This window comes from Centrocercus urophasianus, unplaced genomic scaffold (genome assembly GCF_019232065.1).
Source record: "Centrocercus urophasianus isolate 14NV4802_14NV808 unplaced genomic scaffold, USGS_Curo_1.0 seq_21, whole genome shotgun sequence".
Classification (NCBI taxonomy): Eukaryota; Metazoa; Chordata; class Aves; order Galliformes; family Phasianidae; genus Centrocercus; species Centrocercus urophasianus.
In genome coordinates this window covers 4,672,872-4,700,325 of record NW_024884767.1, presented here as the reverse complement: position 1 = coordinate 4,700,325, position 27,454 = coordinate 4,672,872, and the positions used below count along the sequence as shown (strand labels likewise).

The window sequence follows — 27,454 nt, the reverse complement described above, 5'->3', positions numbered from 1 at the left end:
ACCTACTAAATGCACTTGGGCGTGGAATCCCGGCCTCACAAGAAGAGGCATTAAATGACTGCAGGCTGTGATACTGCTACAGGATAATGCCAATCTTACAGAGCTCTCAGAGGATAAAATAGCATTCAGTGGAAACTGAAAAATAGTTCAGAACCTGCTTTGATGCACGTGCATAGCCCAGGAAGGAGTGAATTTCTTCTGGGAATGGGAGAAGTTACCAGGGGCCAAGCTGGTACTTCTGCCTGTGCTATAGTCCTCCTGCAGTAGTGGGACTCTGTGAGGCATGGAAGAAGTGAGAAAAACTCATACAAATAACTGAAGATATTTCTATAGATATATAACAACATCCATAATTCACTCACCTTCTCAGTGGGTGGATTCATGGCACCAAAGCCTCACTTTCTTCTTATGAACAATATGAGGGACCATCGTTTGCCACTGGCGTAGGTGGTGTTCACATCTACAAAAAACCCGGTGAGCCAAATACTGGCTGCTGGCTTCAGCTCTTGCCACTGAAAAACCCCAAAGACATCAAAAGACTTGTACTCACCAAGGTTTCCTCTTTCTAGGTGTCCTGTCTAGATGCTGCTCAGATTCTGGGTCCTCACGAAAACCTCCTGACTTCAACTCTGTGCTACTGCCCTAGGTCACAGAATCTCATGTTGTGGATAAAATAGGCGATCTGCAAGAAAAATTCCTCTTTTTTCTGTACTTTTCCTTATGCTCTCCTAGCACTTTGGTGGAAGTGTACTAGAGAAAGCAGATGGAGATCTTATTTTTTCTTAAGATACATTATTTACTGGACTCAGATGCAGCGAATGAATATTCACAGGCAGCACTAAAGGCCACTGAAGATTCCAATAGGATCCATCACTGACCACCCCAAGCACCTGTTGGTATAAAATGTCATTACTTGCTGGTTTTCCTTACGTTCAATGAAACATTCCTATATAACACAAAAATTAACATCACCGGCACATTAATAGCATTGTTGAGGAAGCTCTTAAATTGTACTTTTGTATCTGTGTGCTCTCTCATTCAAGGGAAATTGCAGAATCTCTTTTTCCCCCCAAGGTTTACCTGATATGTTAGTGAGCAATTCTGGGATGAGCTTCCCAAGGTATTCTTGTTGTGGGCACAGCATACTCACACATCAGGGAAAGCAGTGCAGGCTAGCACATGGCTGATCTAACAGTTTGCCAAGTTTCTGAAGCACCCACTCTGCACGAAGCCTCAACTAAAGAAAGGCAGAGCAGCTGCAGAATGGGGCACTCTTTCATTGCAGAGATACACTAAGCTGTTTTGCTACTGTACAAACATTTTGACCATAAAAATAAATGATCTAAATTGTGAAACTGTAGCTAGCTTGCTGTCAAGTTAAATAAACAATGAAGCAGCCCAGAGACTCCAACAGCAATTGTTGCTCCATGACCCAAGGCTTTTCAAAAGGCCACTGCTAGTGTATTTAAGTACTAAATGAAGAGAATATTTTAGTAAAATAAGTTTCTGCGTCTGTTTATCACACACCATTTGGTAATAGTCAGGGCTCTGTGTGATTCTGTGGCTATTAAATTTGCCAGAGAATCCACCCACTGCTGCAGACACACACTGCAGGATGCAGACTGTCATTTTTAAAATTAAAATAGGGTGGTGGTTTTGTTGTTGGTTTTTTTTTGGTTTTTTTGGTTTTTTTTGGTTTTTTTTTTGTTTGTTTGTTTGTTTGGTTTTTGTTGGTTTTTTTGTTTGTTTGTTTGTTTGTTTTTGCGTTGAGGGTTTTTTCCTTTTTTTTTTTTTTCTTTTTTTTTTTCTTTTTTTCAGTTAGTGGCACAGAAAATCTTCCAGATGTTAACTGAAAATAAAGTCAGAGATGCATGCCCAAGTGTGCGGGCAGCCTAACACAATGGCTGTAATATGCAAAAATTATTCCCTCTATTCTAATTGGTAATTAAAGTAGAAAACTTGACAGACATTATTTAAGCGGTCAGTGATGCTAAGTATTTCACAGCTGCTTGTTATCCTAACCTCTGCTTTGCAGACCAATTTCTACTCTTTCCATATCAAATAACTCTAGTTTCCCCATACTAGCTTCCCAACTTATTCCCCCATACCTGCTCCTCAACTCATTTACTGCTCACATCTCTTAATACCAATATTATATCCTTGGTACCAAGGCTGCATCCACCAAAAAAACAGAATATTAAGTTTGGCATAAAATCAATATGAGGCAATGTGCAATACAATGCTGCACAAGGAAGAATTCATCACATTGTTTTGGTAAAGACTTCCATTTCTCTAATTTACTTGAAGCAGTGTCTGAATCCTCAATCTCTTTTCCAAGAGAAAACTGTAGCAGAATGTAGGTCAAGAGACTTACAGAATGAGATAGGGCCTTAAATAAAGCACATCATAGTATGTCAGGCATAAGTAACAGTTCTATTCAAGCCCATATGTAAAATAGTTATGTTGTGGTCATGTATCTTATGCATTTCAAAACCTGCATGCTTTATTGACGTTTCCCAGACTATAGTATATGAATACGAAAGTTAAATAAGATCCAGGACTTCAGCTGCTATAAATTAGTGTCTGTTTAATGGGAACGATGCCAGTTGTGTTGGCTGAGGATTGGTGCGTGGAAAATGACTTGGAAAATATAGATGGAATTGTATATAATGTTTCCTGTTAATAATCTTGCATTCAAACATAAAGAAATGAGAGGCTGTCTCCTTTCCCCAAATTTCCTTGAGGTTTACTTCTCAACCAGCTATGAAAATCACCATAGATCAGTCAGTGGCATTGTCTTGTTTCCTGCATTAGGACACAGATTCTTACTTCTCTGCTTCAAGAAAGAAGCTGGGAATGAGAGAGGAATCTGCCACAGAACATCCCTTCCCTTGACTAGGTGAAGTTCTAGTACTATTCACCTGGCACAGCTGTATAAGCAGGTACGCTCCCGGTCTGATTTATGGAGCCATAGCGTTGGGAAGAAGTCAGGGAATGAAACCTTGGACAACTGTCTCTAAGAATATCTGATAAATAAAAAAATAATAACAATAAATTTGTCTTCATATCTAGGACTGAAGACTATATGTTCACTGTAAAGTTGTCCTTCATGCCAGCTTGAATACCAGAAAACAAATTCAAATAATTGACAAAAGTAGTAAGAATACATTAATGGTCCCAAAACAGCTCCACTTTCAGTTGGAGATTTTGTCTTTTCTATTATTTTTTTTTCCATCCTCCCTTCCAGAAGCAGGATTTAATTTGAAGAAATCTATCACAGTAGGTACATATACATATATACATGAGATTAAGAACTTCTTGTATACATACATATATAGTAAAAATTCATTCAAGACAGCTTAATGAAAACACAGGAGTTGGGTTCATTTTCACAATTCTAACTACATTAGTGGGCAAATAGTGATATTTTACTCTTACCACAATGATGCCACGTTCACTACTGCTACTATTACTTTTTAAAAGGATGACAGCTACTAACTACATGGTCAGAATTTGATCTAATGGCTTGGTATTATATTTTACAACCTGTGATTTCAGGGACAGAGAATGGAGCACTGAAGCCCCCATAGCTATGGTTTTATTTCTTTGGGAGCTTCAGGTTTGCATTTGTACAACCACGTGGGTCAAATCTGTCACTCTATCCTCTCCAAATCACACAGATCAGGAGTAGATATATCCTAACCATGGGAGCTGACCAAATTTGTATTTGCTGACTTTCCTCTCACCCTAATGCCCCTCATTGCTCTATACTAGGAGTTACATCAAGTAAGGCAAAAAAAAAAAAAAAAAACAACTGTCAGCTAGAAACAGGATGTCCACTTCAGGCATGATGATCATCTCAGTGTTATAGCCAAAAATTCCCTCCAAAATTGTTTTTTTCACCTCAACTCATGTGCTGGGAAATGATGGAATAGCTGGTGCTGGCTGTCCTCTGCACATCTCAGTTTTTCATCTTGCCAATGCCTACATGTTGTTGATAAAGCTCCCTCTGGCTTCACAGAGCTGTGCAATATATATATATATATATATATACATATATAGCTGTGCTATATCATCAACAGGCATCTAATTTTGTCATAACTTACTGACAGGTAAGAGTTGCAAATATATATAAAACAATATGAAGTGAGTGAGCCTTCTTTAACAAACATATACCATTCCTGTACCACTGCCTCCAAAAAAAGTGTAGTGGTCTCAAATCCTGCTTATGTCTTTCGGATGGATGGTAGATCTTTGCTGTGAGTAGATGTTGTAGATGTGAGTTGGATGACCATCCCACTCCCCTTCTGTTGCATGCTGCAGTTTTGTTCCTGGCTGGAACAGTGAGCCATGCTCTATCTCCAGCTCTATTTCTGGCCATATATCCTACTGCTCTTGATTGTATTCACTGGGTAGACCTGACTGATCACTCCACAGGGACTCCGTCACAGCCCCTGCTCTGCCTGCTTTAACTGGGTACTGCAGAACCATGCCCTAGTTGATGAGAGCCAGTACTGGGGTCACCTTCCCCTCCTGTCTTGTCTCCTCACTTTGAAACAGTGACCTAAACCCAGAAACCCTGACATAAGCAAGAACTTGTCTGCTCAGAAAAACTGCTAGGTGAGTTTCTCTGCTCTCTCCTTGCAAGTGCTGGAAAACAAAGGTTTCTCTGGGAAACAAAGGTATCTCCAAGGAAATATGAGCTGGCATGCCCAAACTATAGATGTGTGCTAGTGGGGCTGTCACTCTTAATGTTGAGCTCATGCTAAATTCGCCTCTTTTCATGTACGTTTTACTTGGAGCATCTGCTTTATTTCTTCCTCACTTCTTTTTTTCCTCACAAAATGCAAATAGGAGTATTACACAGATCTCTGCTAAAGTTATTAACCGTTAAGATTGCTCCTGTGAAACAGCAAAGCTATTCAGAGTTGGAGATGTAATGAGCTAAAAACAATAACAGTCTTTTCCATGACATTGGAAGAAAAGCTTCTTTTATAATCAGTTATCGCAAGCCTCAGCTGAACTCCTCAGATCATTTCCTTATATTAATACGTATTTGGTATGAAGGAAGAAGCCAAATTCTAATGGAAGGGAAGAATTAATGTTTCCAGATTTCTCTTGCTAATTCTCAACTACAAAATAGAAGGGGGAAAGAAAAGAGAAGGAAAAAAAAAAAAAAAAAGCAAGAAAGAAAGATTGACTAGTACTGCATTACCAGATAATAACACTCAAAACTAAGTAATCCCAAAACATAGCAATGTCATCTAAATGCCATCCAAAGAACAAGCTCTGAGTTGCAGGGGCTAAGGGCAACCCATCTCTCTTTAGTTAACTATAGTCTTCATCCATATGACATTCCCCTGGAATCTAATTAGAACAAACCAATATATACTTACCTCCTCAGAAAAATAGAAGTGTTAATGATCAATCAATACTAAAAATGTATTTGTCCAAAGTCACAAATCAAAAAGTGAGATGATTGTACCAAGCACCCTATGTTTTCATTTTACATCTTATCTAATGTTTTTAAACTGTTGTAAATATTACTATAATCATTCCAGCTTCATGGCAGCTGATGTGCTATACATATTTGAGAGGGTGGTATCAATTAGCTGTTATCTATAATGCCATGTCTGCAATTACTACTACTTCCCAACTTATCATTAATGCATTTGACAGGGTTTTTCTAATGTAACATTTATTTAGAGGTTAATCAAAATTCCTAAGATTGCCATTATAATCTGATTTTAGATAATTGTCAAAATCAGTGGCTCTTAGAGGCAGCAGATCTGTTTCAGTCTCAATGAATATGGTAATATTAATGCCAAAAAACAACAGAGGATCAGAATTACATTTTGTATGCATGTAAATGGCTACTGCACAACCTAGTTCTTTAGAACACAGGAATTTCATTTGAATTCTTATCTAGTTGGAAAACCAGACAATGGTTCCAGTAGTGCTAAGAGCTGGGAGTGTGGGACAAAGAGAGAAATTCAACATGAGGCTAGCTCCCTGTATCATACCATTAGAAAAATTGCAGAGACAAAAAAACAGAGATGTGTATGTGGCCCCAGAAGCAATGCCTCTTATTTATTTCCATGGAGACTGCCTCAGATACAAAAAGCACAATAAAACTATCTGATAGAGCAAGTTCTGCACTACAAAACTCTTTTTCAACATCAGCACCATTACTTGCCAATCTGTGCGGATACTCTGATAGAGACACTCTTCATTTTGTGATCTGACAGCTCCCTATAATCACATCCACTGTTTGGTCTCAATAAGCATTCAGCAAGCACTTCCCTTTGGTGGCAAGGTTCAACCTCTACTGCTATATCACCAACATCTGCCTCTGAAACTGTTAACCAACATCATAAAGTAGGAAGCGTGTCTTTTGGAGCAGCCCCAATATATACAATCTTCTTTATCAGGAATTGAGACTGAGCAGATAAGGAGCAGAAAAGGAGACTGAATAGATGATCTTCTAGGTCCTTTCCAACCTTGTATTCTATGATTCTTTAAGCAGTGGGCACCTGGTGGCATATCTGCCTCTGTACAGGGCAGAACATACAGAGCTTACTCTACACTTTAGTAAGCCCTCAGATTCTGTGATAGGAGAATGCCCAGTGCTTAAAATACCAGAAATATAACAATTAGTTGCCATGCAGTTCCAAGTTGGCTCTATGCAAACAAGCATGCCAACAACTTTTACTCACTTCCTCCTACTCTTCGGGGCCAGGATCCCAGCTGAACTCTCAAACAAGCATCCATGACCTGGTATTTTCTTGGCAAATTCACCTTTGGCAGATATGCTATTTGGGCAGGCAGCAGGTACCTTCTGCACACTGTCCGCAGTTAACTTCTTCCATTAACATCCATACATGTTCGAGACTCTCAGTTAAAAAACTGTAAATTTTTGTTTGGTTGATTAGTTGAACATATGTAATCTGGAATACTACTCCTATTCTAATTTAAGTAAGTGCTGAATCATTACAGAAAATTTAAGATAAAGAACGTATCCCGAAAGGATAACTTTAAATCTTAATGGTTGAAAACTGGCGACTTACAAACAATTTTAAAATTTCAACATTAGGAAACCTAATGTTTATAGCTATTAACAGTGCATAGCTGTTGTACCAGATCCACCTAGGTTAATCTATAATTTTCAAATCAGCTATTCATACAGTATGAAAGGCTTAAAACAGGGAAGAGGCCCATTTTCTTATTTACTGGTATGGAGAGATGTAAAACAAGCTCCCTGCTTACTGAAAACAACACATTTATAAAACTGGAGCTTGCAGGACAACAGCTAACTGGAAAAAAAAAAAAAAAAAAGGTTTGCAGGAACTGGAGTTAAATAATTTTATATGAAATTGGGAATGTTTAGCAAACTCCTTGATCCTGCCAATCTTTTCCAATGTTTATTTTAAATATTCCTTTTTAAATAATTTAATTTAACAATACACCATATTGCTAATGTTTTAGTTCTAAAAGCTTGTAACATTTTGAGATTTTGGGTTTTGCTTTTAGATACTATGAATCATTCCCTATCATATATATTCTTCAATTCCTGGGCAGCTATACTGGCAACTAATAAGCAAAACAGTAACACAAAGCAGCAAAATAGTTTGTAATAAATTGTACTTTGGCAGAGAGGTTCACCATTAATTTATTACTTTAAAATAAAGTATAATCAGTCTTCTCATTTGGAGCAGACATTCCTAGCTAAGTTCTCTCTGTTGAAAGAATCCTGAAGCACACTTAAATTAATGGCTACAACTGCTCATACTTTTATTCCCGCAGTGCAAAGACACAGATCTATCTGTATGTATCCCAGAATGACTTTTGTTGGTTTGTTTCTTTAACTGAGATAAAATCTATTAGGATAAAGGTATTGTTGTGAAGTTATGTATTTGTACTTTCTGCAACAGGCTTTCTCATTTAATCAGCTTGTCATTTAATACTTGTATGTGAAAATGATGTGAAAGAAGCAGTGCTACACATTGCACTGGACTGCATGGAGGCTGCTGTACATGGAATATCAAGTTTAGGCCCTATCACATCATCTCATCCCTCATGTTTTTATACTTCATGTATTACATTACACAAGCACACTGGCTATGCTGTATTCCTGCACATGTCAAAGATTACTTTTTTTTCCTACAACAGTAACACCTCACTACATACTTTCTTGTAAATCTGTTAAAGATTTAGAGGTTATAGAATTCATTGTGCTTGTATAGATATATAGGTAAGCATGCAGTTCCTTTAGACAGAGTAATTTAGTATAACTGCAAACTCACTACAAGATCATATTCTTCCCTCTCATTCCGTCTGCCTTTTCGCACTAATGCTTTTAATTTTCCATTTAAAAAGTTGCTTCAGTTTTAGCACATACAAAACAGATTTTGCTTCTGCAATATTGCATACATATCACTCTGGCTACAGTTCTGACATTTTTAAACCCTTTCTCTTCCTTCTTACTGCTTCCCCAACTCCTATTAATTACTCCCTTCTCTTTCTTATGGACCTATGTGTTTTTTAACTTTGTGTCCTTTCACGTGCAACTAGTTTCCTCAATAATCTTCTATTTTGTTGAAACTTGGCTCCCTCTCACTGATAAAATCCACTTCAATGAATAGATATCGCACCTCATCTACCACAACCCTGCCCTACAGCCATCTCTCCAAACTGATCAGAATGCTGCTGCTGAAGCTACTTCTCTTCTTCAGTAGAGCTACACCTCTACTGCCTAGGTGCCTCTCAATCTACTTACTCTTTAGGAACACAATCCCAGCTCCTCTTTCATATTAGGAAAATCTATATAACACTGCCCCTCCTGCTTGCCAAATATATGTTTGCATTCTTTCTATCAGACACTGTGCAACAATACACAAAAGGCCACGCGCAACTTCACCAACAAATGTTTAGTTGTTGGCTTAGTTATGCATATCTGAGCACATCTGAACTGGGGATTTAACATTCTATCACCTTTCTGCTGTAACTGACCACTTATCTACTGGCAACTGTCTGTTCTTACCAGGGGAAACAGTTTCTGTATTTTCAGCTTTGTTATCCCTCTTTTTAAGCCCAAATTTAAGCCATCATAATTGCATACAAGTTTCTTAAATGTAGCTACTTTCTTATTCAGTCCTTTTCATCTGCGTATGTTTCAAGCATAGAAAGTTCACAATTTGAGGCCTGTTTCACTGTGATGTCTCCAAACTAAGAGGTAGTTCTTGGAGAATTGCTTGTCTGTGTTTTAGCCTGCTGATAATTTTTAAAAGCCTTCAAACTCATTCCTCCTTTCTTTCTACAGCTACACTCCCCACACCTTTGCTGTAAACCTCAACATTTTCCTGCTTTCTACCCTGCATATTAATTAGTATTGCTTATATTTGATCTATACATGCAAACTATGCAATAAGCTTCTATGCTTGTGAAGTATCATGTAAATTGATGGTGCTGTAAAAGTGCTCTGTAGCAAACTAAAGTAGTAATAATAAGTTGGGCATATGATGATGATCTAGAGTTGTATAATATGCCCATTATCATACGATCTGTGCAGTTTTGTCATAGCTTTTTAGCACCTGAAAAACTGAATATAGGCCAAATGTTGTATCTCTATTTTACGTGATGGAGAAGGGAGACAGATTTTATCTGCAATATGCTCAGGCTGACTTTCTAGCATTTTGGAAGTGATTCTTTAACAAATGCTAGAAAGGAAAAAAAAAAAAAAAAAAAAAAAAAAAAAAAAAAGACATCTTGGATTAAAAAGCTAAAAATCATAAAGCTGAGAACATATTACTTAGATGAAGATTTATGTGCCCAAGTGGTAACACTATCATTTTTCCTCATTCTTTTCTTTCCTCACAAACCGTAGCTAAGATAATTCACAATTTTGCCCATTTCACATGGCAAGAGGGCAAATAACAATTTCTGTGTGGCAGAGTCTAGTCCAACCTATACTGTATTTTGCAGTCAGCTCAATAATCCTGAAGTACATAATTGAAATTTTATTTCTTTAGGATGATGAACAAGGTCAGATCTTCCCTGCCCATGTCAGACTGAATTTGCAGAGGTCTGAACCAAGACTAGTCTCTGTTTCTCCTTTCCTAGTAAGTACCCGAGCAACCTTGACCATGTAGCAAGGACAGGCACAGGACAGAAGGAAAATGCACAGAACTGTCGTATGTGTTGCACCCTTCCCCAGAGTTGAAAGTTTCTCCTCACTGATATGCCTTCTTGGATCAGAGAAAAAGTTCCTAAAAGCAACTGTAATCTTAGTTCTCATGTGGCAATCTAGATTGCAGGGCAAATGGAGCATCCTACAGACATCACTCACGGAAGGCTTCACAGAAAGTCAAACACATTTAATTGCTTAACAATGCTTAAAATCTTTACATTTTAATAAATGTATATACATAAATGTGTAAGACTGATATAGAGAATCTAGCAAGTGAAATGGCAGCAACTTTCATCAGATAGTGAAGTTTTACTCAGAATTCCTACAGCGACTGTTCCAGCCTAATCAGCAGAGAGATCATTTGTGCCATCTGCACTCAGCAGGTACTGGATTGTCAAGACAAGGTGTCAAATAAAAACAGTAACAAGAGTAAATGAAAATAATATGCAGAGATATAAACTTAGCAAAATAAGACTCTAAAGCAGTTGGGTTTCAATGAGAACTACTGGATCTTTCTAGACATAAATGCGTTTTTCTGATAGCACTCATAATTAGCAAGGCATCTCAGTATTACAACTTGGCCCAGGTGGAGAAAATGTTTTCCATCAATAAAATTACGACAGGATTTGAAAAAATGCATAAAGAATTTTAACTGATAGTCAGTAACAATCAGATGTTCATACTTTGTAAGCAAAACTACATTAAAAGCAGGCATTAGTTGTACCAGTTAATAGGTGCAACTCCCAGAGTTTTGAAATTGAGACAAGGCAACCTTGCAATAACTACATCTGATCTGCACTGGATTTTCTCTGCATGGAAATACAGAGACAAAAGAATATACATTTCTATTAGTTACTTGGCTTCATATTTTAACTAAGTTGTAGGGCAGACAGACCATAATAGGAAAACTATTATCTTCTATTTGAATTATTTCTATGCTAAAGTGTCTCCTTTATTTTCAGTCTTTAAATCAGGTTTCAAGTTGATCATTAAGCTCTTACTTTCTACAAAATAGCACATAGGTGGGTATAGCTGTTTCCAAATGAAAATGCAGTCTTTTTTCTTATTAATTTTTCTACTATTTCTTCTTCAAGCAGATAAATAGTATAGTTTAGTACAATTAGCACAATGCTTATGTCTGAAGGTAATGCAAACTATAGTTTTTCAAACATTATTGGATCATACAAAATTTTAGAATTCTCTTTCATTGTTTTTAATCTAAGAATAAGAGCTGATGGGAGGCTTGAAATGAAACTATCAAATATGATGAAAACATAAAAGCTTTATTATGACAGATAAAAAAAACAAGAACCTGTTCCCCTCACCAACCTTCTGCAAAGTACCTCCTGTATAATTATTAAATAAAAACACTTATTCAGTACTCAACTTTTAAACCCTGAATAAGAGGAGTACATATTGAGAGAGAGGTACTTAAAATGTTTCCATGGATACAGGGTGATGCCAATCAGGTCCATGTTTTTATCTGAAAGGGTGCCCCTGCAGAGATATACAGCCTGGTGAGTGGTTGTTTATACAAGTAAGTAAATGGGAACCTTGTTTATTTTACAGAGAGCTCCTGACCCACATTTTTTCTCATCACTTTTATAGAAGAAACACTTTGGTCCTTTTAAACAGCATATTGTAGTAAAACACACACTTTTGAATTTTTTCGCTGAAGTTGTTTGAGTTTATGACAGGGTTTGCAATCAGAACATGGAGTACCTAGGTATGCTAATACCACTCCTGACAAGCCTAGGTTGACAACTAGGTGGTTTTTTTTGAATCTCTGTGATAAGGCACACTGATGCAAATTACATCTTCCTATTTAAGTCACCAAAAGCCACTTCTAGGAAAAAAAGAGAAAGAAAAAGCAAGAGGCAGATACAAATGATAAATACACTTACCATAATCCAGTAAGGACAAGACCAAGTTTAGATGGCTTTACTCTCAGAAGACTCTCCATCTACTTTAGCTCCCATTTTGAAAAGTGGTTGGTTCCTAGATTCCCATCGCATAAGTGCTATGAACATATAATTTTGACATCCAGTCTCTCAACACTGCATGCTTTCTAATTTTGGGAATGAGATTAATACCTCCTATTTCAGAGGTTTTAGTCTTCTAATATTTCTTTGGATAAAAAAGCACAATGAGTTAGTGAAAAGAAAGGCAATCAACTTTAATACTTAACACAGCTTAATAACCTGAACTGAAATATGTGTATGCTGCATTTCCATTAAAAAAAGTTTCCTTCCAGCCACAATTAAAAGAACAAAACCCTGTCTTGTTCAGAGATTATTCTTGGAATGTAATTTTAACATCTATGTAAAGGAGGAAAGTTTTGTTCCATGTGAAAGCAATTTGGCCTTTTTTCTTCTCAAATAAGCAATTCCTGGATAAGATGACTGATTTGATATTTTCCATTTGAACTTGTAACGTACTTTGAAGGGGGACAGCAATGCTGTGTTCGTTTGCCAGCACTGACAAAGGTCTGCTTGTCAGTGATACCTTTTACAGCTAAATTTACTTGCGAGTGACAGAAGCAGGTGCACCTTGGCCTGCCAGACACTTGTGCGCCCGCATCACGCAGCCTACAGGTCAACAACCAAAGGAGAAAAAGCCCAGGGCTGCTGAGGAGAGGGTGAGTGAGGCAAACACAACCCAAACTGGGGGGTTTCTCTTCAAAGCCAGCTGGTCTGGCTTTATTCTACAGGAATTTTTTTACCTGCCGGTTTGATCAACAAAGCCCTCAGCAGGTGCTGACGGGTACGACTTCCTGGAGAAGCAGAAGAAGGGCACTGGTGAGTTTTAATAGAGAAAACGATTAAAAATGATTTTAAATCTTTAGAGCCGTTCTGCTTGCTGCAGCACAGGGTGATTCAGCTAGCTCTAGGCTTGTGGCTCAAAAAGCTTTCTTCAGGAGAAAGCAGATAAGCTCTGTAGCATGCCTCACATTTTGTTTGATGTAGAGCTTGATTTTAGATTCTGTTGCCAAGAAAAGTTTCTTGAAAGTAACTGGATATTTATAATCTATTTATTTAAAATTGTTTCTATAAATCTGAATGGGAGAAGCATGCAACATTCCATACAGGAAGCCAGGAGCTACAGTACTGGTGTTCTGCCTTTACTCCCTAATCTGCCTCCTTTGAAATAAAGGAGTTGTCCTTCCAAATAAATAAGTATTGTTGTTTGTAGACAGTTCCCAGTATCTGGAACTGATATTCCAGAGTCTTATAAACTACTTCTGAACATCAACATAAGATTACTTTGTAACTGATCAGGACTAAATTTAGGAATATTTAGAACCTTCTATAAAACTTGGTAATCGAGGGATAATCACAAAACGAAAATACTGTAGCTTTTGCTAATGTGAAAAGGTAAATTATAAAATGGTCTGTGTAATACTACCATTTGACATAATGCTTTTTAATGATACCACAAATTTACAAAATGTTATTTGCTTTAAAAATCACAAGTTATGCACGTATGTGCTTTAATTTGTGTAAGAACTGGGAAGGGAAGAAGAGAAGGGAAGATTTATTCTCCTAAAACAGTAAGATTTCAATTAATGTGAAAATGTAGGAAAATGTGTTCACATGTTAAAATAAATATTTTGGAGGGGAGAAAAGCATTTTTATTATGATTTCTATTTCAAGAGCTCATTCTTTAAAATTTGTTTCACAGTATTCATTACAAATTGTTTTGTTAAATTGAAAACATTTATATAAGCAAGTAAACAGACAGAAAAGTTGACCATATGAATCTTTTTGAGAAAACCAATTCCATGTTCACAATTCACACGAATATCATAGAAGACACTAAGGGGAAAGAAAGGAATCGTACGTCAACTTACAGTTATACTATTTCTGTAGTGGATATTCCCTCATACATCAAAATAATGATTTATCAGCAAAAGACAGACTAAGATTAGACTGGATAATAATATCTGAGGCCCTTTTAAACATTTCTGATTTGTGGGCTTTTTTCATCTAGGATGCTTGGTGTGGGACCAGCAAAATTGACAGGGAACTCCAGTCTCAGTAGAGGTACTTCAGGCCTTAATTTGTGGACATTCTCTTCATTTTGGCAGACAGAAAAAGAACAGCATAATGTGTTGTATGAAAATTACCACACCTTTGCTTGCCATACGGACATCCTATTCTATGTTAAAATAAAAGACTAGTGAAATAAAACATTACTAGTTGAAGTATCCCTATACTTAAACCTTTAAATAATCTTGTTGCTTTCTAGGATGAAGTAGAAAACATAAAACAAAAACAACAATATAACAAAAAATTAAAATAAAAAATTTTAGGCTGCCACCAAATTAAACAATGCTTGTAAAAAACTGTTCTTTCATGCATAACATTTGTAATGTAGAAACAAATCCCCTAAACAGCTATTACAACCACAAACTGCTAAATAAGAAGTCTTTAAACACTAAAGGCAGTTCCTAGAGTTACATAGACATTGTACCTGCTACACTAGGAAAAACTCATAGCTTATGCCACAGAGCCTTTACTTCTGTAAACTGTAATCTTGTCATCAGTTTACTGCGTTGATTTTAAAGGCTCAGAAACAGTAATTACAGTAACAAATTCCTGAATAATTTCAAGAAATTACTAGCAAGTTACTCTACATTGCACTGTGTTTGGGGGAAAAAAAGTATTTTGTACTTTTTTGTACTTTTAGTACAGAATATTTTACTTTTCTGCTTGTTAAATATTGCAAAGAGGAGAGATTACACATTATGTAATTTATGCAATTAAATTTATATTCATGCCCTTCATTAGTATTTTTTCTTTTTGTTTTTCTCATTGTCAGGCATAAGCACAGTAAATGAAGTTCTAGTATGTTTCTATTGTTAATATGAAATATGGAGAATCTAAAAAAGAAAAAAAAAAAAAAACAAAAAACTTCTTTAATTCACTGAAGCTTTACTACCTTTCATGCAGAAGAAAAATCAGCCCTAAAATACACACTTATTTCCAGACCAGCTCTTCCCTATTAACTAAGAGATCAACATCCCATCTGTTCCCAGGACCTGTTTGGTTGTCTACTTTGTAAACTACGGCAGTTTACTTTGCAACTATGTTTTTAACATCTTTATTTTGAAAAGCTACAATCTAGCTCAGTCTTCAGCCACATGTTTGTCTTTTCGTGCAAATGCAAGATTCAGTGTCAGGAAGACATCCATATTAGTTATTCCACAGTACATGTAAATATAAAATGAGATTTAACCACAAAGCTGCGCAAAAAAAAAAAAATATCACTATTTAGTGACTCTATGTTGTCTTCCTCAATTCAAGGCTTTTCACACAGCACTGAATGGTATTTTCAAAGCCCTGTTCTCATTTCACTTACACTGGTGAAAACTGGTAACTTTCCACTGAAGGCAATGAAGTTACATTTAAAAGCTGGATAGAAAAAATGAGGAGGAAAATGCAGGATGATTAGCTTTAACATCTACCTCAAAAATACACTGCTGAAATGTTCAAACTTTGTTTCATATTTCTGTTATAAACTTGGGTATGTGAAGAGTGTAAATACATATATAGGCACTTTAAATTTATAGCAATTTTCTCATTGGTATAGGACAAAATCTAATCCTACAAAATACACAAAACCTTTTTGTGGGCTTTAATTAATACAGTCTTTTGCTCAAAAATCCATTAGTTGTTGTTCTGAGCACCATCTCCCTGAAAAATCAAAGAAACAGAAACATGTCAGGGAGCAGCAGAGATTGGAATTCTCTTCCTTGTCACTCTGCAAGAAGCACGGGCAGCCGCTGCCTCCCCTGGCTGCTTCATGAACTCATGATGCTATAGTGGCTTGCAGACTGACTGCTCCACAGCCATTACCCCCCCCCACCTCGGTTTATGTAGATGTGCAGAAGCCCCTGGCATCCCTGCACCACTCCCCACCCCTACTCACAGCTCCTCCCTGCTATCCCATTTCAAAAATGTTGCCAGACAGTACAGTTCACCCTAATCAAGGTATTGCAGACTGCACTGACAACACATCACTTGCAGATACAGATACACAGGCTGTTTACTAAGTGTCTTCTCCAGAGTAAGCACTAACAATTTACTGCATAGTAAATCACCTTTTGTTCCTTTGAAAGCAACAAGCATTATGGACTGAGTTTGGGAAGCACTATTAAAGAAAATTTAAAAGAAGACAAAAGCACAATGCATTCTGTATACAGCTCTCAACACACTGTATTCTACACCAATTTCAATAAACATAGCTTAGAAAAGATAAACATATAGATTTTACTTAGGGTAGATGAGCTGGCTGGAGACATAAAATTAGTGCACTGAATGAACAAAACAAATTATTGCTCTGTTCATTAATATAAATATACATATAAATTCACATTAAATAACGCTCGTCTATAGATACACTTAAAAGCTATGCTTGCAATAACGTTCAATCTAACGTTAACGTACCCAATGCACTGTACCCCACAACATGGCAGCATCTGTTAAAGCAAAAAATTGAAAGCTGACTAGTATAAAACCCACCACATTAATTCAGTAAAACAAACCTTCCTGTCTTACCTCTTTAAAAATGAGGGACAGAATCAAAAATAAAAAGAAAAAAATGGGGGTAGGAGGGAGAAATAAAAGCTTGCCCCCAGTAATTTTGATGTCTCTCTAGTTTCTTTAATTGATATAGAAGTATGCAATATCAGTGGTTTCTACAGTTTGTGCTAAAGGTATTAGTTGTGTTCATTCTTTTTTCCCTTCCTTTCTTAAGTGGTAGCAGGATACACTCTATCCAGTACAACTTAATATAAATAGCCCTTTGCCTAACATCAGTCCATCTCCTGAGTGTGAAATTGTAGAATGTTTGATGATAACAAAGAAATATAATGCACAATAATTATAGAAGTATGATGAGTCTACCAATGTTGAGAAAAACATAAGAGATTGTGAAATAACCTACTTGCATATCAGGAGATGGTTCCTAACCATGGAAAGATATGGCTATCCACTTAATTTCATGTCCTTGTATTGTCTGACTTTGTTAGGCATTCAGTTCTGAACCACTATGCTTTTGACAGCATTAAGATCTCAAGCAAATACAACCGCACTGTAATAAGATTTCAATTTGTATTCTTTCCAAGAAACACGAGGGAACAGTTTCCTACTTCAGGCAAAGAAGCACTTGTCCCTTCATTCCTGAGAGAAACTATTTTGTAAATAGCTTTAAAAGTTCTGGGTTGAATAAGAAAAAGAGGATGCAGGAATCAAACTTCATACAGAAATTCTTTATCTGTCTATCCTGCTCACTGACAGTCCTTTTAACAGTATTTATTATGCCCGTATTCATTTTTGCCATCTTCACTCCTTCTAAATACCCAGACCCAAAAGAACCTCCACTCTCACGTACAGGTAGAAAATCCTGTAATTGCCTTCCAAACCCACAGATATTCTCCCAGCCTTACTCCATATCTCATTCAGAGCCAAGAGGATGACAGTTGTGCCCAGAGATACTGGAGGAAAGGAGCCTTGCAACACAGCACCAGGGCTGTCGTAGATACAAAAGAAGGACAACAGTTAGTGCCACTATAATGGAAGTATTTAAATTTTATCGAGAGTTTAAGAACAGAGATGGTAGTGACAAAGATTATGGTTCAGTACAAGGACTTTCAGCATACATTTGACTGGAGATTAATTTATTAATTAAAAATAAAAATAGTTCACTCTGTTTCGTCCATGCTTGGGTGCAAAAACAACAACCTTCAATTTCAAAAATTTCTCCAGTTAATTCATTATTTTCTTCTCCTTTACGCATGTCAGTGCGCTACCTGTATGGATAATGCTGAAAACTGAATGATGCAGGCTTGAAGAACTTAACAGAAATGGGAACTTAAATCTGTCCAGGGTCATCCGTATCACCCAGGGGCCCTGCAAAGATGCTGAAACTAGATCATACGACAGTAACAACACCCTCAGATGAAATACATTTAATTCGAAATACATATCCAAACATGACCTCTGAGGCTTAGTTTCCCTTTAACCTCAGTATTTAAAGTGCTTCCATGGGAAGAGTTATAACCAATGACATCACAGCTGAAGGCTCATGGAAGTTTTAATGTAGACTAACGTAAGTGGCACAAGCACATCTGAAATCTGACCCAACTATTATGCAATTACATTTTATGGCCATTGAGGTTACAAGTTCTTCTTCACATATCAACAAGTGCTGTCAAGCTTCAAAAGGCCTCTCTAAAACACTTAACAGAAATTTAATATTTATTATTGTTTTGATAACAGAAAAGCACAGAACAAAAAACATGAACTTAGTAATGAGGACTTTACTAAAAAATCAAAAACTGATGCATTTTCTCAAAATGACCACACAGTAACCTGCAACCTCTTGGTATCTTACCTGTGTTCCAGCAAAACCTTTATTCCACACACTAATAATCTATTGCTCTTGTGTTCAATTTATGCTGCAAATATCAGTCAGCATACTCTGTTACAACAGACAGGATGACTGACCTTTTACATTTGCGTATCATTTACTCCAACTTTGATTACAGAAAAGTGGTAATCAATATGAAGTAGACGTAAATTCTCAGAAAACGATCAAAAAATCTGGGCACTTATCTGAGATACATAAGAGTAGCCTGGAAAACTCCAAGAATTGCTTCTCGACAAATAAATATTAAAAAATAACAACAAATTTATTCTTCTAGCTGGGAAAGCCATAACAGCAGCTTTTCTGGTGATGTGGTGGAATTTGCATCTGAAGCCAGGACAAAGTACCATAGTGGCCTTTAGCCACAAGAGGCTGAGCTGACCACTGTTTTCCTATCCTGAGTGCAAGTTTAATTTGAATTTTGTTTGAATTGTGGCTAGGGGGCCTATCCAAAACAAATTTGTACTTTGCTTGGCCCTCAAAATTATCACGGATTTCATTGTCTACACAGATGCAGATGCTGATCTAATTTGCAGCAGCTGCAGAATACTTAATTAAGTATTTTCTGGCCATCTATGGCTGTCTGCCTTGCTATCATATCATCATACAGTGCAAGACAGGGAAACACTTGAGCATCACAGATAAAATACAGAGGTGCAATCAATTTTTTTGTTTTAGGAGAAACAATTTTTGGCAAAATATCTAGCAATATCACAGTACCTTAGTCAAACAATACTATCTCATGAAAAGAGAGGCAATGTGCAGTTTAAAAAAAAAAATTCCTCCCCCCTCAACCACCCTGTTTAATAAAGTGAAAGGGGATCAAAAGGATATTCTATTTATTATGCTGGGGACAGCACACATGGGCAAAAAAAATATAGCAGTAGGAATGAGAAAGGCAATGATTATTTAGAAGCATTTTTTATAACATCAGTCCTGAAACTTATTTTATGGGAGCCCTTCTTCTTAAAGGGAGGTAGGGGGAATCGTCCTAGCAGAAACTCATTTTGACTATGCTAATAGTGAAAAGGTTTAAATCTTCTAAAACTGCATAAAATAGGAATAAAATATAAATTTATCTTCCTTTACATCAAGCCTGGAGGTGCAAGATACTGAAAAACAGACCAAGAAGTTTAAAGACAGGGACTGTTAGTGTACTTTGCAGTTGACAGGAATGTACCTGATGCCTTCTGCAAATTCAGGCAGCCTCAGAGCTGATCCAGGTCTGTCTCTGTGGTCATAGCCCATTCAGAACAGAGCCACCGAAGCACAGCACGTCTCCACTGAGTGTGCCCTTTGACATTAATAACAGCAAGGATACCGCATCTCTTGGTGATGAAGGCGAGTTACTGATCTAGGCAGATTTTGCTCACAGTTGTATTAAACCATATGATGAATTATGTTCCTACCAAATGTTTTGCTTAAAAAAAAAAAAATCTAATGTTTCTGAGGCATATAAAGATGCAAAGTAATCAGACTGATGAACAGCAGTTCATGCGAAGTGACAACATTTCCAAAATTATTCTTCAAATACATTCCTGTACTTAAACTCTGTTAAGATGGAGAATCGATTCCAAATTTCCACTTTAAGCTCATATTTAATCTATTTTTATATTTTTGCATGGGGAAAAAGCCCATTTAGCTTGCAATTTCACCTAATTAAGCTTATGTCAGAAGATACTTCCAAAAAAAAAAAAAAAGTTGAAACTAGTTACTGAGCATTTCAGTTTGTCTGAGACAAAAGTTTCGCTCACTGACTTCTGGCTAAAACTGAAAAACTTAAAAACCCTTGATACATTTCTTCCATGCAAGACTAGACTCACATTTTTGAGTCCCTAAATCTCAGCAGGGTAAAGGTTAGCAGGTTAAATTCTTCCTTCAGTTACTCTTAAGTAAGCTTATTGACTACAACTGTTGTCTCCCAAAAATACATACATGTATATATAAACTTTATACATATGGAGGAATGCTGTCACAAGATGATGAGAATATCTGAATACCTTACAGAGAAGCAGTGCTCAGTACAGGAATTGGAGTCCCATCATATCCAAAGATTAAGTCTGAGGCAGGAATAGGATCTGGGTGGCTGCTGATGTGAGTCTGAGCTTCCATTTTAGGGTCTCATCAGCATGCATTAGATTTCAAGAGACTTCAGTGGAGTTCGAATGAGGTGCATGAGCTCTAGAGCATCCTGGTCCCACAAAGCACTAAATTTAACACTTCTATATAGTTCTTAACAAGTCTGGGAAGACATTCAGCCTCATTTTGAAAGAGGTGATGGACCTTAGGCATTATCTTAGTTCTGAAAAGCGTGTATGCATGGCAAACTAAAAGAGAGGTTACCACCAGCTCCAGATTCCTATGTAATAAACACTATTGTTACACTTTCAGGACAGTTTCAGTAATATCTAACCTTCAAAACAAACATATTTGTCTACTAAGTAGCTGCCTTCTATCTCTAGTTTTAAAGAGCTATTTAAAAAGGAAACAAAAGCAAACACTGCAGTAAAGAAATTCATAGATAAAAATAATCCTTGGACAACTGTTTGAGAGGTATTTAAAGGACAATATCAACTTGCAAGCAACAGCTTCAGAAACTGCCTTCTACAACAACTAAACACTTCAGATTACTAGAACCAGATCAATTTAGCAAAACAAACCAACCCCCTTCCCGTTGTTGACTTTGTGTGCATTTTGCAGCATTTTCTCTCTATAATCAGACTAAGGCCCTTGAAAATACCAGCAAGGGCGCCCTCAAATAATCCCACTAAAAAAGCAGGGTGTTTAACAAAACAAAACAGAAAAACAAAAAAAACTTTCTGTCCAGATTGGGGCCCCTCCGGGTTCCCACGGAGACCACCAGCATGCTTTGCTCTCTGCACACAGGCGGGAGGCCTGCTGCCTTTCCTCTCCCGCCGTTCTCCATTTCCCATTAAATCCAACTGCCGAAGAGGTAGACAGAAAACAAGGAGGGGCTTTGGAAGTTCCCACGTGTGTAACGCGGTATACCCACTCCTGCTGTTAGCAGGAGACGTCGTATCAGAGCTTTATCCAGGGCTCCTCACACCTCCCTTCCCCTCTACCGCCCAAGCCCTGCAGACACTCGGCGGGCGGCAGGCCGAGCAGCCCTCCTCCCGGCCGCCCGTCCCGCCCCGCCTGCAGGGTCCGCTTAGCTCGGGGCGGCCGCCGCGGCGCCCTCCGGCGGGCTGCGGGCTGCGGGCAGCGCCACGCCTCGGCCGCGCCTTATGGCGGGGGCGGGGCGCCCCGTGGGACCGCCGTAGGGGCGCTCGGGCGGCGGGCGGGCGCCTGAGGAGATGGCGGCGCCTACCTGCGCGCGGCGCGGCTCCCGCTGTGTATCCGCCCGCTGGCAGAATGTTAAATAAACCCTAGTGTTGAGAAAGGTGCCGGCGACGTGCCGCCAGGGCCGGGCACGGTGCTTTGACATCTCAGCGTGTCTCAGATCGGCCTTTATCACATTTCCACACTGTACACCAAACCTGAAGAAAACCTGTTGGAAGATGAGCGCAGCCGGAGATCTGTGCTCTCCCACGGTTACTGGTAGCGCAGCATTCTCGGGCAGAATTCCAATGGAGCTGCCACAGTCCCCAAAAACTTCACGTTGCTCCACGTTGATGCTCCTTTCAGTCCTAAGTGCACACTGGAGAAGGCTCGTGTGCTTTTTATTGAAATTGTTTCATTAATCCCTTTGCATATATTTAAGTGTGATGGGTTTGCATTTTAATAATACGCTGCTTTTGTGCTTTTAAACATTCAAGGTGCCGTGCAAGAATTGTAAACTGTGAAGTAACTACTATGGGAAAGATTAAGTAAAGCATTGGAGGCGGATGATTTTGACAATAAAGAGGGTGTATGTGGTGAGTGTTTAATATTTATTGTGTTTGATATTGCAAAGTACTATTTATTGTTTTCAGATTTAATGCTAAAAGCAAAGCCTGGAGAGCAAGCTCTGCTGTATTATGCACTCACAGGTACACCTGTGACAAAGGCTTTCTGTAATCATCATTTGATGTATGTAACACCATTTTAGTAATGGCATGCCATTTTATTTAAAGCTCGTGTGTCAGCTGTGCATACCTCGCAAATTTTTTTTTGCAATTAAATGATTTTCCAAAGAACCATGTACATTTCATCTCTTTACAAAGCATTTAAATTGTGGTCTTGGAATATGTGTCCTTGAAATTATCTAAGTTTATGTCTTTTACTTTTTTTTTTTTTTTCTCATTATAAAACCATATGGATTGAAGGAATATTCTGAATGAATGAAGAAAAATACAGTACTGTTGAATAATCTTGTGGTGTAGATTAATCTATAGCCTCAATTTCTCTCAGGGTGGGTTGCTGTGGCAACCGCCCCAGCTCACTTTAAAATAATTTTGTAAAGCTCACTTCAAGCACTGCACCCAGCGTGGGCCAAGTTTAAAAGCAGCCAGACATGGGAAGAAGTGTTATACTGTGTTGCTCTCACAAGATAGGGAGGTGGTGAAGGAGAGCGAGGCGTGGAGTGGGGGTGAGCAGAACTTTAAACAGAAAATAGAAACCAAGCCTCCCTGGGGTTAAGACGCAAAGGAGATGGATCATTTCATAGTAACCTCACTGCTTTTCAGTTTAAACGTCATTAAAAGATGTTATCCGTCAATCTCATTTCTCCTAAGGGAAAGATATGTTTGGTATCCACATAAGAACAAAAATGGACTTTGATAATCATCATCAAAGGGATGTTTTCTAAGCCCACCTTGACATAATCACATTTGTAAGGGGAAGAGATACTTGGACATACTTCGCTCTTTGATAAAACTTTGGAGATCTGATTTTTATAATTATTGCATTTTGACTGATGTGTCATTGCTGAAAACACTATGCTTCAGGTGCATTGTTGAGGGAAAAAAAATTGTCAGCAGACCTACATATGACCTGTCAACTGGAAGAAAAAAAGAAAGAAAGAAAGAAAGAAAACAGAAAGCAAAGGGGGCGAAAAAAAGCATAGATTTGAGGTTTTTTGTCAGAAATTTGGAAAGGATGCATTTGGGGAGCATCAGTACAAGTACAGACACCAGAACAAAGGTTTTCACTGTTTGAAATTATTCCAGCTTTTAAAATTAAATGCAGCAAAACAGAAAAAAAAAAATAATCCACAGTAATAACCTTAGACACTTCAAAAGATACTGCACAAATTCATTCCTTATCTAACCCTGATATGAGTGAGAAAGCATGATCCATTTCCTCATATCTGTTTGTCCATCTAGCATCTGAACCCTGATTTAAAAATTGAGGTATCCTTTACATGGATTTGATGAATTGTGCTCATGACAAAAACTTGGCACAGCTTTAAGGTACTTAAGTACGTGAAGGTCACAACTATTTAAAGATTAGGCCACCAGTGCCCACATGGATATGTAGTAAATGTAATAAGCTGCTGTATATTTTACTTTCTGAAATACTTGCCTATTCTGATAATTACTTTTAGGACATTTTAGTACTCAAGTTCTGTTTTACCAATTGAAGAGCTTTGTTATCAGCTAGCCAGAAAATTGGCAGTGTACATATCCTGCACACAGTAAAGCAGATGACAGTCATTTCAATTAGCACAAAAGCATGAAGCCTTAGCACGCTTTTACAGTTTTGCCACTAACAAAGTATGAGCACTAGTGGAAAGCTGGGTGCCGTGGTGGGAGATCAAAATGGTCTGCAGAAGTGGCATAGCAAGTGGTCAGTCCATGTAACTATTCCGTGCTCTTTTCTCTTCCTGTTGCACACTTCATGCCAAACTTACAGCTGAGAAAGTTTATCCTCCCCAATATTACCTGGACTTCACTGCTGACACATCCAAACTAATGTGCCTGTCACCACAGAGAACACACTTGGCTCATGCCTGGCTACCTGATGGTTCTAGGCATCAGTACGACTGTCACTGTGAGTGCATTTTATAACTTTTAACTGCCTGCCAGTGAAGAGATGTTCATTCTCTGTATCTAAATCTCATCAAGACAGAGAGTAAGGCACAGTGGAGACTTGTAGTTAGTAAAGGGTACTTACTCAGTAGGGATCTGAACTGAGAGCAATTGCTGGAGCTTTGTTTTGCTCTGACCATGCTTTGAACACCCGTGGTTTAAGAAGTACAGTAGAATTTAGAAGACATTTATTCACTGTCAAATGTGGAACTTCCAAAGTAGGTCAGTAGCCCAATGAGATGTTTGTAGGGGAAAAGTCTGCAAGACCAAAAACATGTATTAGAATAAACAATACATATATTTATCTCTGTTGTTTGAATTCGGTGTTTTGGTTTTATCATGCATGCTGTTCCTATTTTCAGTATCCTAATCTGTCAAAAAAAATAATGGTCTCTGCCTTAATAAACTCCCCTGCTACTCAAAGGGTTGTAGAAGTTGGCTATTTACAGGAAAATATAATCAAGTATCTTCAAAGTCCAGTTTTACTCACAAATTATTACATGTGCATAATTGGGATTCAAGCACACATGCAGTACAGACCTTTCAGTCTGGCTTAAATGCAACTGCACCTATAAAAAACACCCCGTCTTTTTACTCACTGTATTATGAATACTGCTTTTCTGTGGTTAAGAGTGACAAGAGCCTATCTCAAACAGCCGACTGAGATTTGAACCTAATTTGCCCAGTGCAATTAGGCAAACGGGGTTTTATCTGACCAGCGATTCCGTTTGCTGAAGGCGATGCTGCCCCAAACTTTGCCACCAGGTCTGCTTCTGCTCCGCGGTGAAGTCACCACCAACTGGACGTAAAGCCTAATGAGTTTGGAAAGTTGGGCGGCATTGCAGACAGGGGCCTGCGGAGACGGAGCCGGGCAAAGGTGCGAGGAGAAGGGGCAGGATACGCCGCGGGGGCTGAAGACCCCCAGCGCCCGCGGTCCGCCGCCGCTGCGGCGGTGTCCCCAGGCGAAACAGGAGCCGGCTGGCCCGGCGCTCGGTGCCGGCCCTCCGAGGGGCTCGCCGCCGTCCCGTGCGCCATCCGGCCGCCGGCCCGCCCGTCCCTCCCCGCCGCGGGGTAGCGGGGGGTGCCATGTCACTGCGCTCATCTCAACGCGCCTCCGCCCCGCGGCTCCCGCACGCGGGTTGCCGCGCTCCCTGCTGCCGCCGCCGGGTACCGGGCGGCCCTTTCCTATCTCGCTAGCCGCAAACTCGGCGCGCAGCGTCTGAGCTGACCCGGGCTGTGTCTGTCTCGCGGACATTGAGGGAGCTGCGTCCGCAAGCTACTGCACCCCGCCAGAAGGGGGAAAATACGCACCGGCTCGCCGTGTTGCCTCCGTTCGGTATAATAAAGGATTGTCATTAGGTTTGCGTTCAGCATATGCCATTACCCCCACCGTAAAACTAAAATTAGCAGAATGTCAGGAATGGAAAGATTGATTCACCCAAGATGCAATTATCATTTAAAAAGTGCTTGATTGAGGTGCTGATGTTCAGTGATTTATTCTGCATACCATATACATAATTAAAGTAGTGTAGTGGAGTAATTTATCAATCTAGTTTAGACTAGAGGGGCAAGGAAAGGAGCTGCTGCTGCTGCTGCTGCTGCTCTATGTTTGTTTTATTAAAACGCTTTCGGGATCTGATCCCGCCCCCTTTTTGCAAGAGTGAAACTGATTATTTCTCTAGCTCGGGAGGAGAGAGTCATTCGTTTGGGATCGTGAGAGAGAGAAATAGAGGCACAGAGAAGGAGAAGAAAAGAGAGAAAGAGGGAGAGAAGCAGACAAGGACACCTCGTCAGGCGTGTAGTTTGAATCCCTTCCTTGCCTCCCCCTTCCCCTCCGCGATGTTACAAAGGCTGTGAGCTGCTCGGCTTTTCCCATTCGCCTGCTGTCACTTCCTTCCTGGACGCTCTCAGGACGAGTCCGGTTACTTTTAATCCGACCAGCAGCTCAGCCACTTTCTCCTCCTCCACGCTGCACACACGCAGACACACGCGCACACACACACACACACACACCAGACGTCTTCTGGCTGCTTATTGGATTGACTTTGAAGGCTGTGTGTGTGATTCAAGAAGGCTGCATGTTGAACCGGGTGGTGAATATTTAAGGCTGGAAGAAGTAAAGGGATTTTTCTTTTTCCTGTGAAAGGAAAATATCTCAAGGACTAGTCTGATCATCCAAACAACTAAATGTTTATAATGTAAGTACATGTGAAATTCAGCATCGGAATGAAATACAGTGGGCATCGCGCAGAAGCCCTATGTACATTTTCTATTGCATTAGTAGAATGTGTCAGTCAGTGAACGTGGTGAGGGACTGAGGTTGCCTGCAGACTTTTAAGAGTATGGTTGTTCTGTCAATTGCTTGCAAGTAACTTTCAAGGCAAGTAATGTACTTAAATCACTGACTATTCAAATTATGTCTGAATTGCCTCTGTCCGCGTTGTGTTTAAACTTTGCTGGAGTTAGTTTATGCCTTTTGTATGGTTAATACTGTGAAGGTTTTGAAGCTTATTTAATTTTAACAGTTAGCAAATGCTATGACCTTGTAGTGCTTATACCCTGATTTTTTAGCCTGAGGAAAGAATTCAGACCCTTAAACTTCATTGTATTATAAGCTCTTATAACTTTGTGCATCTTTCTTTTGAATACTTAAGTTTGAGATGGAAAGACCCCTTGCACCCCTGGGGGAATTAAAGTCATAGGCAGTGTGCCTCTCTGTGAATAGTATGCTTTGGTCTTCACACTGTACTTTAAGTCATCCTTATACATCCTCCTTTCATACAAGGGAGCTACATAACTGCCTGTACTAGTTACTTTACAGTTTTTTACAGGCTGAGATAAAGTTTAATGTAAGTGGGAGACTATAAGA

At 38.7% G+C, this 27,454-nt stretch overlaps 1 protein-coding gene and 1 long non-coding RNA gene across 10 annotated transcripts in view; one reads left to right on the top strand and one right to left on the bottom strand.

Moving 5' to 3' along the window:
• Positions 1-26,558, bottom strand: LOC122162511. The gene is made up of 5 exons (XR_006169572.1): positions 26,372-26,558; positions 24,671-24,843; positions 551-682; positions 363-460; positions 1-274 (listed from the first exon to the last, which is right to left on the bottom strand). It is a non-coding gene; the product is annotated as an uncharacterized LOC122162511 (long non-coding RNA).
• MEF2C (myocyte enhancer factor 2C) overlaps positions 26,271-27,454 on the top strand; it is a 122,214-nt gene continuing 121,030 nt past the window's right edge. For 5 of the 9 annotated variants that reach the window (XM_042822870.1, XM_042822873.1, XM_042822869.1 and 2 more), the window contains exon 1: positions 26,271-26,783. The gene's annotated coding sequence lies outside the window, so the exon portion shown is untranslated. The remainder of the gene's footprint in view (positions 26,784-27,454) is intronic. The other 4 variants (XM_042822876.1, XM_042822874.1, XM_042822872.1 and 1 more) reach the window with 3 other exon arrangements.